The following is a 15,498-nucleotide window of genomic DNA, read 5'->3' as shown; positions in this document are numbered from 1 at the left end:
TACTTTCCACAACGGTGACTTTGGAAACGTAAAATTTGCTGTCTCAAGCTTCTATCTCCTTCTTCTCTCGGAATCTCACATGTCACATACTGTTCGATGAAAGACAATACTGTTTCATCAGAATCAGTTCTAAATTTAGGTGCAATCTTGACCCCTAGTAGCATATGTATATGAGGTGCACCTCTTGCTTGGTACTCCTTTCTCCAAAAGAAATCGGTAACTTCTCCATGAGGTGGATTCTTTTTATTGCAGATAAAAGACATCATAGCTTGAAACCTATGATTAAAATATCTTCACACATTTACAGGATCCAATGAACACAGTTCACCAGGAGTCTTTATTTCAACATTTTTTATATTGGAATTCACTTCTCTTAGAAACTCAAGCAAATCTTCCCATGCATACATACTCTGCACAGCTAAGTGTGACAAACCATGTTGGTGTACCTAAGTTCCGTAACATACACTTGAGTTCTCCATGACGACGATACCAATACTCATTTATTCCACGTTGACATGCCATCAAATTGTTTAACTGTGCTTCTAAATTTTCATCTGTTTCTGGAACTTTCTCCACAAATTCTTTCGCAGAAAGAAGTGATTGATGAACTCCAGTTTTAAGTATGTGGTTCACTGCATACGACAGAGAAGATAGATCACTTTCAAACAAAAGGTGAAATATGTGTGGAATGCACTGTCGAAATCTAGGATCTTCAGAATATAATCTTGTTGACCGATATTCTGAAGCTGGAATCCGTACAGGGCGGTCATCATATTGTTCACCTTCTCCAGTAGGAAACAGCTGTGGAAAACAACGAGCTTCCAAGCTCTTCTCCCATACACTCATTGGAGTTCCCTGTGCTTTATTCATTTAAAATAACTCAATGCTGCTTCCTATTACTTCTTTTGAATGCAAAGGACATATTGTGTAATGTTCATAAATCTCTTCAGTCCTTGACTTGTCCACTTTCTCTATTTGACCACTTGAAATTTCACATTCATCTTCTAAACTTATCACCTGTTCATCCACATTTACAGTTTTGTAATAAATATTGTTCTCTATAAGATATAAGGTAGCCTTTTCAACTTTATTAACATCCACAAATTCTTGCCATATTTTCCGACTCTTTGTTGGTACACCATTTACTAGAATGACTACTGCCTCATTTTCCTCTTTCTCTCCAGCAATAGTTTCAATATTTTTCTTAAAATTCAAAGGTACGTACACCACTCTTCCTTTCAGCCCTCTTTGCAAATTGTTGGTGGCAGTTTACCTGTTTTAGGCTCCATCCGAATTATAGTTTGAAAAGGATGAACAGATTGAATTAGAACCAACTCATATGTATTCAATTCTGCCAGTTCCTCCAGAATAGCTACTAATTCTAAGTTATTATGTACTGCTCTAGCAGGTATTTTATTCTCTTCTAATTTGTTGTAACAATATTTACATATACGTTGATCACTACCTAACTCAAATTGACCTTCCACCAACAATTAAGTTGCAAATTCTTCCCACTTACTATTGTTCTCCTTTTCACTTTTCAAATACAAATCAACATTCCTAGTTTGACTTTTATAATGAATACGTCGACAACAAACACAAACATAGTTTGGTATTTCAGAGCACACTACATTAAACTTTCCAATTTTGTCTTCAAACTGATCAGTGCTAATCACTTTCCCATCTCCTTCAACATCTGTAATTGTCAAACTTTCACTTTCTATGGACTGCTCTTCTGAACCAAAATATCGCATTTCAATATCATCACACTTTTTTTGAACATCTGATAAAGAACCATGTAAAAGACCTGTATTCAGTTCACTTAAACATAATGCAGGACTTTTTACATAGTACAGTTTCCTTACAAACTTCTGCATTTCTGAATGGTGTACTACTAACATCCTCAAGTGATGAAAAACACTTTTACACACTTTTCTTGCACGACAAGCCAGAGAATGCCCATGCTTCTCAGTATATTTTCTTACATTACATGGATCTAGTCCTTGCAACAACTTAATCTTCTGTTTAATACTTTTCTGTGGATATTCTTGTAGCAAATTTCGCATTATATCAATAGATTCCTGTCGAATACTACAAATACTGCTACAACCCCACTTATACACAGGAGCTTGTGTACGTTTCCCTTGTACTTCTTCAGCTATTAACTCTTCTGCACTTTTACCAACCAATTCCTCTTTTGTAAGGGGACAACCATCCTGAACTTCGTAGCAACGACCTCCAGTATCAACTGCAAATGGTAAATTATTTTCCTGGAAGTAACTTTCCTCATTAAAAAAAGGCTCAGTACTAGAAGTATGTCTCCAATGTCCACTAAAGATTTTGCAAAAGTTGGTTCTGTTCACAAGTCTTTTTCTTCTACTTTTCTCTTTCAACACTTTGATTACTTTATCCAACACTTTGATGCTCTTCAAAATCACAATGAATAACTTCTGTTTTAAAGAAAAAGCAGTATCCACTATACAATCAAAATGCTGCTTCTGTTTGAATTGCAGCACTTTCTTTTTATATTTGCAGCATGTTTTCATTAAATTCTGAATCATTGAGGTCCTCGAAACGGATCTCTATGGGGCTCTATTTTCAGGCCTCACAAAGGTAGTCTGTTGTTTTTTTTTATTGGATTGTAGTGAGACAGTGAGAGCATGCACATTGCTCACTACTGAGAAGTGAAGACATCATGCCAGGTGAGTTGCGTTGTAGGAGGAAAGAAATCCTTTAAAGAGAGCCATTTTCTCTCACGATTTCCCTTCTCTTTTTGCAGCGCAGGAGCAACATCATCGTGGCGTGATTAGCAGAGAGACCCCCAGACGCGCAACACCCATTGCCCCGGACTCCCTGAGACAGCTTCCCAATCGCCCACACAGAGCCGTACCCGAGTACTTCACAGGTCTTCAAAGAACCATTTGCTTGTAATTGATGCTCTGTTCTTTTTCACCCCTTTTTAGAGCCCCTACATCCCCACTCTGCCTATTGCTGAAAGAATTAGCCTCCCCCAAAATTTTGCTCTGGTTGCGCCTTTGGAGATGACCACATGCAGCCAACTCCAGCACAACCCTGCTCTCACCTTTCACAGTGTCTTGTTGTAGTGCTATGAAAACACACACTTTGCCTGGCTCACTTAGGGGCATATTATCAAGAACGGCGTTAAAATTATTGCCACTTTAGCGGCAGGAAACTGCCGCTAAAGCGGCGATAATGAGCTTAATAATATGCCCTTGTGAATTCCCATAGAAGCCCAGCTTCACACCAGAACCTGGGCTGCTATGGGAATTCACAAGGGTATATTATCAAGCCCATTATCACCACTTTAGCATCAGTTTCCTGCCGCTAAAGCGGCAATAATTTTAACGCCGTTCTTGATAATATGCTGTCACGTACCTCACAAGACTCACCTTTGCTTGTGAAGTGATTCCGCAGAGACGACAAGAGCACCCGTCCCTGTACCCACCTGACCCTCGTGAACAGTAGGAACCAACGGGGATGAAAGGACGTAGTGGTTTGGTGTGGGAGTATCCTGGGGCCCTCTGGAAGACAGGAAGGACTAGATCAATAAGGAATCCCAACTCCTGTCCTATAGCACCCTCACGAACCCACACACAGAAAAGAAAGTCATTCCGGGGACTCACCGATGCTTCTTCGGACCACGGTACCCAGAATCAGCGCTGCTCCAGGTGATGGGCTCCTGGACACTACTCCTTCCGTGGATCAAACTAAAGCGCACCTGCGCCCGTGATTCAAAAGAAAAGGTCAAACCATGCGTAAGGGTGTTCTTGCGCAATCATGTGGCAAACTACGGGGGCAAGCTATAACAATGGCATCCCTAAAAGCAAGGTAGGTGCAAGGACAAAAGCTCCAGAACGAAATGGGTACTTTGTCACTGTAGCGCTCCTGCGCTATGGACTCTTCAGTACCCCCTAAGCGCACCAACGCTGATAAAGTTAAAACAAGAGTATCCCACAGCCGCTCCTGCGGTATAGGATCGAAGAAACCCCCAAGCGCTCCTGCGCCAAACAAACAAAAATATTCCCTAAGCGCTCCTGCGCTAGGTAAACTAATGTATCCCCCAAGTGCTCCTGCGCTAAACGAAACAAAATTCTCTCACCATGTGAACAAAGTATCCCACGAGCGCTCCTGCGCTCTGGGATTAAGGCAGCCTCCAAGGCGGGAAATCTCAACGACTCGTGGGGCGCTCCAGCGCGGTGTGAAGGATACACCAGGCACGCTTCCACCACCAAGGAAACAGGTCACTGGAGTCGCGACTCGACTCGGATCTCAGCACTCGCGTCTCTGGGGGAATCCAGTTGAATCCGAAGCACGGAGCCGGCGGGAAACGCGCAGTGTAAACGTTTCCCCCGGAAGTGCTTCTACGACCTCTTGTGCGCTGCAACCACTAGACCGGGACTCACCCTCCAACCGGAAGTGAGTCTCCCGGTGTTTCTGTGTGTGCGTTGCGGGGAACCTGACAGTACACCCCCCAAACAAAGACCTCCCCCCAACCCCCCAGGACTCACACAGGGGAGACAGGGCGTGGGCTCAGGGGGTGACTCAGATGGAAAGCACGGACCAGAACGGGAGAATGGCGCACATGGGACAAGGGTTCCCAAGACCGTTCATCCGGGCCATACCCTTTCCAGTCCACCAGGTAATATAGCTTACCCCTGGTCCGACGAGAGCCCAAAATGGCTCTGACCTCATACTCAACATGGTCCTCCACCACCATAAGCAGCAAACAACGGAGGTACTGCTCCATGGTATAGTTTGTCCGTTCGGCCTGGCCGTCGGTCTGGGGGTGGTACGCGGATGACAGGCGGACGTCCATCTCGAGGATCCTGCAGACCTCCTTCCAGAAGTGGGACACGAATTGCGAGCCCCGGTCCGTGATAACCACTGACGGAATACCATGGAGACGAACCACTTCGCGCACAAAGATCACGGCCAATTCAGCAGCGGTGGGCACCTTAGCCAAGGGTATGAAATGCGCCAGTTTGGAAAGGTGATCCACTACGGTAAGAACCGTGGTGTGCCCTGTCTTGGTGAGAGGGAGGTCCACCACGAAATCCATGGAGATGGTGTGCCACGGACACGGTGGCACCGGGATGGCACGCAGTAGACCAACAGGGGGTGTTGACCTGTTTTTCCCCATCAGACAAATGGCACAGTTCGTTACATGGGTTTTTGTGTCACTCGCCATTGTGGGCCACCAGAACTGTCTTTGCACTAGCTCAAGTGTCTTGTGATAACCAGGGTGGCCAGAGAGGACGTGATCATGGCACATGCGGACTGCTTTTTGCTGACTGGGAACCCCTGGTAGGTACAACTGGTCCCCCCGAAACAACATTCCATCCACACACGTCACTCCTTCGTGGCCCTCTGCCAGGACATCCGGATCCGCTTGCTTCAGGTCGTCTTTCACCTGTGACATGAAGTCCGAGGAAGTCACTACGCCCTGGAAGTGCTGTTCCGAAATGATGGGAACCGGCTCGGTGTTTTCGGCCTCCTCCTCGGTTTCGTCTAACCGTGAAAGGGCGTCTGCTTTGGCGTTTTCTTTCCCAGGACGGAAAGTGATTACAAAGTCGTATTCATTGAAGAATAAGGTCCATCGGAGCTGGCGGGCGGTGAGGGCACGTGCTGATCGTAAAAACTGGAGGTTCCTGTGGTCAGTGTAGATGGTTACCGTGTGTTTGGCGTCTTTTAGGAAGTGGCGCCATTCCTCGAAAGCGGTCTTGATTGCTAAAAGCTCCCTGTCGGACACAGTGTAATTACGTTCTGCCGGTTGGAGTTTTTTGGAGTAAAAGGCCACTGGATGCATCTGTCCGGTTTCGGTGTTTCGTTGGGACAACACGCCCCCTATGGCGTCCTTAGAGGCGTCTGCCTCTACTATGAAAGGCTGCTTGGTGTCCGGGTGTCCCAGAACCGGGGCTATGGTGAAACGCCTCTTCAGTTCTTGGAAGGCGCTGTCTGCCGTCTGATCCCAACTGAAACGCACCCCTTTGCGTAGCAAGCGTGTAATAGGAGCTACCATCCCAGAGAACCCTGTGATGAATCTACGGTAGTAGTTGGCAAATCCTAAGAACCGTTGGACCCCTTTTACCGACTCCGGAGGAGGCCATGACAATATGGCTTCCACTTTCTTGTTGTCCATGTGGATGCCTGCCGGAGTGATGATGTGCCCCAGGAACTCCACCGCAGTGACGTGAAACACGCTTTTCTCCATTTTCACATATAACCGGTGTTGTTCCAGCCGTTGGAGGACGGAACGCACATGTTGTATGTGTTCTGCTTTAGACTGGGAATAAATCAGTATGTCGTCAATATAGACGATGCAGAACACGTCTATGTAGTCTCGTAACACCTCATCGATGAAGAACTGGAACGCTGCGGGGGCATTACAGAGTCCGAAAGGCATGACCTGATATTCGAATAGACCAAACTTCGTCCGGAAGGCAGTCTTCCATTCGTCACCCTTTCGGACTCTGACAAGATGGTAAGCACCCCGTAGGTCAAGCTTGGTGTACACTGAGGCGTCTTTGACCTGATCCAGGAGGTTGGAAATCAACGGTAGCGGGTAACGGTTTTTTACTGCGATGGCGTTTATCGCCCGAAAGTCTATGCAGGTCCTCAGATCACCCTCCTTCTTCGATACGAAGAAGAGAGAAGAGGACACCGGAGACCTGGAATGACGAATGAATCCGTTGTCCAAAAACTCATCCAAATAAGATCGTAGGTGGATGTTCTCTTTTTCCGTGAGGGAATAGATCCTGCTGCATGGCAACTTGGAGCCGGGGATCAGATCTATTCGGCAGTCAAACGGCCGATGTGGTGGCAGGGTGTTGGCTCCTTTTTTGTCGAATACCTCTGCCAGGTCTTGATATTCCTCCGGTATGGCTGCTTGGGAAACCATCCCCATACCTTGTAACGGCAGCGTTCTTGCTTGTATGGAGCGAGCTCCCACAAGGTCATCCTTCGCATAACAGGTTTCACAGCAATGCTCCGAATCCATATGTATGATTCTGGACACCCAATCAATGCGTGGATTGTGCTTCACCAACCACGGTAATCCGAGAATAACCTTGAATTGAGGGGCGTCTATGACGTCAAAGCAGATGGCCTCAGTATGGTGGTTCTCAAAGACCATAGACATGTTCTCGGTTTGCTGCCGGATCGGGCCGGACGTCAGGTCTGTGCCATCCACAGCCTTCACGGTTTCGGGTTGTGCTTTCGACACGGTGTTTATGCCCAACGTACGTGAATAAACGGTGTCGATAAAGCAACCTGTTGCACCGGAATCCACCATAGCGGTCACCAACCAGGATTCGTCTGCCTGGTTTCGTAAGGTTACTTCTACCCCTATGTGGTGGCTGCCATCAAACACCGCAGGGATCGCTGAGGAAAAAGATGAAGAACCCAGAGGACGGATCCCCATGTCTACTGGGTTGTCTCGTTTCCCGACTTGTCACCTTTGGTGATGGGCAACACGAACGGCCTTCTACCACGCGGTTTAGTTGGTTTCACCGGACATTCCCTGACAAAGTGTCCACTTTTACCGCAGTATAAGCATTGGTTCTGTCTCCTCCTTTTCTCTCTTTCTTGGCTAGTCAGTGGTCCTTTGATGCCCCCGATCTGCATGGGTTCCGGGGCCTCGCTCGGGGGTGTGGATTCGTCTTTGGCTTTTTCACCGCCCTTGTCCCCCATGGATAAGAAACGGTTGTCACTACCTTTTCCTTTCTCTGTTCTCCTTTCTAGTAGTCGAAAATTCATCTTCACCACCATATTGATGAACGGGCCTATTTCTTCAGGCGGATCGGGAAACTGTGATATGAGGTCCTTGAGATCATCGCGTAATCCCCGATAAAATACGGACACCTTCTTATCCTCTGGCCAATGGGATTCGATAACCAACCTGTTGAATGTGGTGATGTAATGAAGGAGATCCTGGTTACCTTGTTTGTGATTGAGCAACTCGTTATCAGCAGCTTGCACAAAGGTGTGCCGGGCGAACATACGTCGCATGGCTTCTTTGAATGTCGGCAGGTGGTGTAGCATGGGTTCAGGACAGGATGAAGGCTACTTTGGATGAGTCGTCAGGAAAAGCCGCGGTTCTGGCCATGAAATGCAGATGACATTGATGGATGAAGATGCCGTACTTAGTGCTGTCCCCGTAGAAGCGTTCAGGTGGTGCCAGCTGTACAGGATGTGGCGTGATCACTTGTATGGCGGGGTTCGGAGTGGTGGTGGTGGAGGACCCCCCAAAGGTAAACGTAGACTGCCTCAACAGACCCTCTTGTAACACTCTGGGACTAGGGGTGGCTCCCCACGGACTGGTAACCCCCGATGCCATTTGGCCCTGTAGGGCAGTGATGTCATGGCGTAAGGCGAGGTTCTCGGCTTGCATAGCAGCCAACATGGCCGCTATGTCGCTTAATGTAACCTCTGGGTCGCCCATGTCGTCTGAGTGGAATAGAAATCGTGGGCTTCGGATTCTGTCACGTACCTCACAAGACTCACCTTTGCTTGTGAAGTGATTCCGCAGAGACGACAAGAGCACCCGTCCCTGTACCCACCTGACCCTCGTGAACAGTAGGAACCAACGGGGATAAGATGGACGCAGGGAAGGGAGCCAGAAAGGACGTAGTGGCTTGTTGTGGGAGTATCCTGGGGCCCTCTGGAAGACAGGAAGGACTAGATCAATAAGGAATCCCAACTCCTGTCCTATAGCACCCTCACAAACCCACACACAGAAAAGAAAGTCATTCCGGGGACTCACCGATGCTTCTTCTGACCACGGTACCCAGAATCAGCGCTGCTCCAGGCGATGGGCTCCTGGACACTACTCCTTCCGTGGATCAAACTAAAGCGCACCTGCGCCCGTGATTCAAAAGAAAAGGTCAAACCATGCGTAAGGGTGTTCTTGCGCAATCATGTGGCAAACTATGGGGGCAAGCTATAACAATGGCATCCCTAAAAGCAAGGTAGGTGCAAGGACAAAAGCTCCAGAACGAAATGGGTACTTTGTCACTGTAGCGCTCCTGCGCTATGGACTCTTCAGTACCCCCTAAGCGCACCAACGCTGATAAAGTTAAAACAAGAGTATCCCACAGCCGCTCCTGCGGTATAGGATCGAAGAAACCCCCAAGCGCTCCTGCGCTAAACAAACAAAAGTATTCCCTAAGCGCTCCTGCGCTAGGTAAACTAATGTATCCCCCAAGCGCTCCTGCGCTAAACGAAACAAAAGTCTCTCACCATGTGAACAAAGTATCCCACGAGCGCTCCTGCGCTCTGGGATTAAGGCAGCCTCCAAGGCGGGAAATCTCAACGACTCGTGGGGCGCTCCAGCGCGGTGTGAAGGATACACCAGGCACGCTTCCACCACCAAGGAAACAGGTCACTGGAGTCGCGACTCGACTCGGATCTCAGCACTCGCGTCTCTGGGGGAATCCAGTTGAATCCGAAGCACGGAGCCGGCGGGAAACGCGCAGTGTAAACGTTTCCCCCGGAAGTGCTTCTACGACCTCTCGTGCGCTGCAACCACTAGACCGGGACTCACCCTCCAACCGGAAGTGAGTCTCCCGGTGTTTCTGTGTGTGCGTTGCGGGGAACCTGACATATGCCCCCCTATGTTTCTAAATTAACGTCTTACACTGAAAAGCTGCTTTCCATTTCTTTCGCTGGATCAACCTTTGTTTAAAATACCACCAGAGAAGGGTGGTGAACTATGGTCCACAAAGAGCAACTCAAAGCTTTCTTGTTCTTTATCAGAAACATCTGCCTGTCAATTATTATTGCCAGCCTTTTTTGCCCCTTAAGAGGCTTGGTGGATGAGTATAATACGCGGTATTTATGATCGGGGCGGAGGGTGCACGGAAATAAGGACGGATAGTTGAATAAAGTGCGAGTGGATGGATGGCCAGATGGATGAATGGATAGCTAGATGTATGGATGTATGGATGTATGAATGAATGGATAGAAGGATGAATGGATGCATGGACCAGTACTTAGGATAGACGGGTGGGCTGATAGATGCGTAGGATTGGTTCTGGGACAGATGTATGTATGGATATATGGGCGTATGACTGGATGATGGCATAGTGCTTACCATAGGCGAGTGGGCTGATAGATGCTTAGGATAAGTGCAGGGACAGATGTATGTATGTATGTAGGCAGGAATGCATGAATGAATTGAAAGATGGTTGGATGGCGCAGTGCTTCGGCTGGATGGATGCAGGACTTTAAGTGGGCCGGCTCTGAGCCCGGGCAGTTATTTTCAGAAGGCCTCGAAACGGGTCTCTATCGGACTCTATTTTCGGCCCTCGCAAAGGTAGTCAGTTTTCTTTTTTTTTTTATTGGACTGCAGTGAGAGCATGCACATCGATGTGCGCATGCTCATTTTGCTGAGAAGTGGAGACATCATGCTAGGTGAGCCACATTGTAGGAGGAAGGGAAATCCTTTAAAGAGCGTGTTTTCCGAACGTAGGATAATTGGAGGGGATTTTCTTAAGCACACAATGCTAGTTATCTTGATATAGACCACGCCACTACTTGGATAACCCACACCCCTTTAACAGGTTTGCCCCGCCCCATTTAGAGCACCCCCAGTTTTTTTCTCCCACTTAAAGCCCTGACTGCACCATAGTAACAAAGAAATGGTCCAAGCTTCCATTTAAATGTACAATGGCACCAAGTTTCATAATTTGCCATCAACGCTGGCAGCCTTCTACCACAGTGCAAGAGTGTCTATCAGCACGAAGATTTGTTATCCACAGAAATGTTGTGTGATTTGCGTAGCTATCTGCTGGAACACTCATCACCAAAAGGTATTAAAACATATACCATACCATAAAGCGGTTCATAAATGGGCCCAGTGCCACTACACCACCCTCATCCCCATTTTTGCTTAACCTTACGAAATCAAAGAAAGAGCCCTAGCAAACCTGGTAGAGCCAATATAGCAATACAGGGACTTAATTTCAACAAGTGTCTGCTGGAACGTTCAGCAACAAAAGGTATTAAAACATGCAAATTTCCAGATAAAACATATACCATGCCATAGAGCGCTTTATAAATGGACCCAGTGGCACTACATCACCTTTACTAGCGACACATGAGCATGTTACAAATGTCTGTGTTATAATCAGCAACATACCCACCTCTCCCACCCCCACCCCTGCCCTTGCTTAACCTTACAAAATCAAACAACGAGCCCCAGCACTCCCGTTAGCGCCACTATAGCCATACATAGACTTAATTTCAACAGGTGTCTGCTGGAACGCTCATCAGAAAAAGGTATTGAAACCTGCAATTTTGCAAGTAAAACATACACCATACCATAAGATGGTTTATAAATAGTCCCAGTACCACTACACCACCTCCACACCCGCCCTTGCGTAACTTTACGCAATTAAACAAAGAGCCCCAGCAAACCTGGAAGCGCCACTATAGCCATACAGAGGCTTAATTTCAACAGATGTCTCCCGAAACACTCATCAGCAAAACATATTAAAACATGCAAATTTGTGGGTAAAACATATACCATGCCATAGGGCGCTTTATAAATGGTCCCAGTGGTACTACATCACCTTTAGTAGCTAGACATCTGCACGTTACTAAAGTCTGTGTTTTCATCACCAACATACCCACCTTCCCAACCCCACCCCCGCCCTTGCTTAACCGTACGAAATCAAACAGAAACCCCCACCATTCCTAGTAGCGGCACTATACCCATACACGGGCTTAATTTTAACAGGTGTCTTCCAGAACGCTTATCAGCATAAAGTATTCAAACATTCAAATTAGCGGGTAAAACATAAACCATCCCATAGCACGGTTTATAAATGGGCCCAGTGGCACTACACCACCTTTACTAGCTAGTAATCTGTATGTTAATAAAGTCGTTTAAACACTCTATAGAGTGTATAGCAGAGGATGGGGAGAGTAAAAAAAGTTCTAATTCCCAAACTTTTGATATACCGTCCCTTTACTGTATGTATATTAAGGACATTAAATGGAATGAAAAAATTCACGAGTGTCTCAAAAGGGATAGTGAAGCTAAAACCCGGACCACTTAAACATGTACGTATATTCAGCACAGGGACACAGCCTGACAATTAGTATCACTTATAATCACATGTAGTTTACTAATGTCAAGAAAGTCATACAGAAAATATACCGAACATTTTCCTTTCTTTTTTATCTCTCACACATTTATAAAACATCTCTTCTAAAGGAACACTCCCCAACCACTTCTATTTCATAAGAACAGACAATCATTAATACGTTTACTACCATATATTTTAGTATATCTACCTTTTTATTATTCACTAGTCACAAACTACTAAAACTATTAACTATACCCAAATGCAAACCAGAAACCATGTTCATATTATATCTCAGCCTATATTCAAATGATTCAAACTATGTGTACATATAAAAGGAACGTATCATTTTTACTATCTCCATCTCCTCTCCATGTAATCTCCAAACACTGTAGACGGCCTCACAGTACAACAACCTACCTAGACTTATATTCAAATCTACCTCTCACTGTCAAAAATGAGACCACAACCTGTCCACATAACATTTCTGGGTTTGGTTTTATCGCTTTTAACTTAATAACACATACATCTCCTACCCCTCCCTTTCCCCACTACTTCCACAAAAAGTATAATTTGCAAACGTGGGACATTTTGTTTATCTCTGCTGAATAAATTAGCAAACCCAAATTAACACTGTACCTCATTTTCAAAACCATACAGTCCTTTAAAGATGACAAACTACATTTCTTCTTTGTGAAAAATTCCTAAACATATATAAAGTACTTATTTAACAACAGGTCAAACTTTATTCATATTATATAACCAATATGAAACACCACACTTTACTAACAGTATATTATTTTGAAACAAAAAATACTTTCAAACTTAAAAATATCACCTCAAATACTTAATCACTACTAGAACACATAACACACCTTGTTCATTTCTACCTCACCTTTGTAGTTGGTGTGCAGATTTCAAATGTCACACACGCATGCAATTCTTTCTTTGTCACATAGTATATGTAATGCACAGCTTTCATCAAGAATGGAACCAGTAATGGCACAATTTCTCTGTCGCTCCACATATAAATACATGTAAAGAACAAATCAGAATGCTTCATTCCTTCATCGACATTCCAAAACTTATCTCCATTGGTTATTTTTGAATTTTCCATCTGAAAACCTACTTAATATTCCGCGCCACATACAGGTCAGAAGTTCAACCTATTTTATCACCACACTTTCTGGAACATTCTACGACACCTGCAGGTTAAAAGTTTGTGATTTTTGTAAACGTAACATTTTTTTTTCAGCATATTCTCAAACATTTAACAGCACCAGCGGGTTGAAAGTTCACCATTGTTTTAAGTTCCAAATGTACCTTCCAAAGGCAAGCAGCACGTCTGGTTGAGCTGAGCACATTTCATCCTATCGTATGGACTCCACGTTTAGACTGCTCTTTATTAACCAATGGCAAACATGCTTTTTCACGCAACTAATATGCACCCTAGTTTTTAGTACCCAATGCTTCTTATCTTCCAATCAATTATCGTTTTCTGTGGAAAGAAAATAGATTTTTCCCCATCTTTAAACATATCTCTTACTCTATAAAGGAACTGCATGAGCTACAGACATCTTTCCATACCTTCCAGCCATACCTTTAAAATGCTAATGTGGATCGTAGGACATAGCTATGTTTTCTGGTGCAAGAGGTATGCAGAACAGAGACGTATTGACTTAGACCTAGGTTTACAAAATGTGGACATTAAATAGTTTGCACAGAGAGCATTGAAGTGGCACCAATTGTTGCCTTTGGTTAAAACCTGTTTGCATCTCCAACACCTTGACCTCATGATTGTGCATTGTGGTGGGAACGACCTAGGCACATTGACTGGGGTAGGTTTGGAAATGCTAATGAAGGACACCTTTCGACAATTGATGTTGCTTTTGCCTCAAACTGTCTTTGTATATTCCAATATATGCCAGAGACAGAAGTGGAAATGGTCAAACCAATTTTGTCCTCAGATTGAAAAATCTAGGAAGAATGTTAACAAAGCTGTGTCTGCATACCTCAGAGACCATAGAATGGGTCGATCTACAACAACAACATACGTTTTGATATGGCTGATATCTACAGAAGTGATGGAGTACACTTCACAGATCAGGGAAATCAAGTTTTTCTGAATAACCTGAAGCTGTGCATCTGCACTTATATGTAGCTCCAACTAATAAACACAAGGGCTCTTTTTAGAGCCGCCTAATAACTGACAACTTAGGCCCGCTATTTTAGGGCCAGGTAACGGCAACTCCCGCAACCTCGCCAAAATGTATTCTCCACACAGCTGTGGCGCAGCGGCCACACGATCTGACTTTGGAGCACAGAGCTCTCACTTTGATCACCGACTCTAGCGACAGCTCAGTATAGCACCATGTGACTCTGAGCAATAGCTCACTTAATTTCCACACCAGCCCCCAGCGCCTGCAGACCCGTACGAGTGAGTAGTTTGCACTTTACAAATACCAGATTGACTGGAAACGGCAGAATTGAACTTCACACTCCCTCTGTAGGACCCCCCAATCACCCTACGGACGTCACACTGTTTAAAACAAAACTTCCTCCTAGTACGTATGCACACATGCTGAAACTACTTAGACAGGTGTAACGCAGCGGCCAGAAAACATGAGTTCAGAGCACAGGGCTCACGGTTTAATCCCCTGCTGCCTCAGCAGCTTAGCTCAGCACCATGTGACTCTGGGCAATAGCTCACTTAATAGCTCACATAATTTCCACGCCGGCCTCCAGGGCCTTCAGACCCATAGCGGTGAGTAGTTTGTGCTTTACAAATACCGTATTGATTTACCTTCGCACTCCCTGTATAACACCTCCTAAGCACCATTTACAAACTTCCTCCTCCTATGTATAAAATATTACTGACACTACTTGGACAGGTGTGGCACAGCGCCCAGAGCACATGACTTCACAGCATAGGACACACAGTTTGGGCTCACGGTTTCAACCCCGAGTCCAGCAGCAGCTCAATTTAGCAGCATAACACTCTAGGCAATACCTCACTTAATTTCCGTACCCCGCACTTTCAGACCGGTAGGGGTCAGTTGTTCAGCGCCTTTATCCCCGAGTCTGGCAGCAGCTCAGCTTACGCCTCCAGCGCCATCAGACCCGTACAAGTGAGTAGTTTGCACTTTACAACTACCAAATTGATTTGATACGCACAAATTTACCTTCGCACCCACTGTATAACACCCCTAAACACCATACACAACTTACAATATTTGAAACAAAAGTTTCTCCGAGTAGGTATAACTACATGCTCACACTACTTGCACAGATGTGGCACAGTGGCCAGAGCACATGACTTCACAGCATAGGACACACAGTTTGGACTCACGCTTTCATCCCCGAGTCCGGAAGCAGCTCAGCTTAGCAGCAT

Source organism: Triturus cristatus, chromosome 1_2 (genome assembly GCF_964204655.1).
Source record: "Triturus cristatus chromosome 1_2, aTriCri1.1, whole genome shotgun sequence".
In the NCBI taxonomy this organism is placed as follows: Eukaryota; Metazoa; Chordata; class Amphibia; order Caudata; family Salamandridae; genus Triturus; species Triturus cristatus.
This window is presented reverse-complemented; position numbering follows the sequence as displayed.